A 1,190-nucleotide genomic window follows, 5' to 3' on the forward strand; every position below is an offset into this window, starting at 1 on the left:
CAAAGTGCTGGGATTACAGGTGTGAGCCACCAAGGCAGTTTCTTTTTTCTTTTTTTTTTTTTTGGTGAGACACAGTCTTGCTCTGTTGCTCAGGCTTAAGTGCAGTGGTTCAATTACGGTTCACTGCAACCTTTAACTCCTGGGGGCTCAAAGTGATCCTCTTGCCTCGGCCTCCCAAGTTGCTGGGACTATGGACATATGTCACCACGCCTGGCTAATTTTTGTAGTTCTTGTAGAGATTAGATCTCCCTATGTTGCTCGGGCTGGTTTTGAACTCCTGACCTCGTGTGATCCTCCTGCCTTGGCTTCCAAAGTGTTTAGATTACAGGCATGAGCCACCATGCCTGGCCTGTGTGTTCTTTCACAGCAGACACCAGAACCCTTTCTTGTTCCCCAGTGCTGTGTCAATAACTGTGCAGCTGATTTAACTGAGAGAAAAGGTAGGAATTGTTTTCTGAAGCATTCTGAATGAGAAGGGAAACCTAATGAGTTTTGAATTTTATTGTGGCTAACACATTAGATGCATTATTAAGGTTTGACAATATGGTGACTGCCTATAAAGACTTTTGCAACCAGTGCCTGTAACCTTCATTCCAAATGAACGTTCTTGTGATGGCTCCAATGTTATAGACAAGCATTAACAGCCAAAAAGAAAAAAGGAAATCTCCTTATGGTGTGAAAGGCCTCTCAGCTGCAGCTGCCCTGACACCCAGACGAGCCCTCCCAGCTGCAGAGGGTGATTTCAGTCCATGTCAACTCTCCTGCTTGTCTTTACAGCAGAATGAATTCTCTTTTGTCTCAGCCTTTCCCGATTCATGTTTTCTATCCTGAAAACAAAAAGACTGCAATTAGGCCCAGATGCTCAATCAGTGCTTTTCAAAGTGGCAAGAGGAGTTGGAAGCTCAACGGGAAGCCGAGAAGCCGAGCAGTTATACCAGCAGGCACTAGCCCGCAGGCCTCCGTCCCAGGTCAGCATCCTCCTCTTCCTAGAGCTTCTCCCATGGCCGGCCTTGGACTCTCCCCTGCCCCTTCCTTACCTGTGTAGACTCTTGTCCATACAAATCAGTTTATAGCAACTTAGGGCATTTCCTGGTACCTGATTCTCTGAAGTTTAACATCTTCTTTTGTTGGCTCCTTGGGTGTCTTGCTGGCCTCAGCGATCATGTCTCGAATTTTCTGCAGGCAGTCTG

At 46.6% G+C, this 1,190-nt stretch overlaps 1 long non-coding RNA gene across 1 annotated transcript; it reads right to left on the reverse strand.

Moving 5' to 3' along the window:
* Window positions 1-486: 486 nt before the first annotated feature.
* On the reverse strand, window positions 487-1,190 carry LOC105533571. The gene is made up of 2 exons (XR_001005130.1): window positions 1,097-1,190; window positions 487-827 (listed from the first exon to the last, which is right to left on the reverse strand). It is a non-coding gene; the product is annotated as an uncharacterized LOC105533571 (long non-coding RNA).

This window comes from Mandrillus leucophaeus, unplaced genomic scaffold (genome assembly GCF_000951045.1).
Source record: "Mandrillus leucophaeus isolate KB7577 unplaced genomic scaffold, Mleu.le_1.0 Scaffold12604, whole genome shotgun sequence".
Taxonomy (NCBI): domain Eukaryota; kingdom Metazoa; phylum Chordata; class Mammalia; order Primates; family Cercopithecidae; genus Mandrillus; species Mandrillus leucophaeus.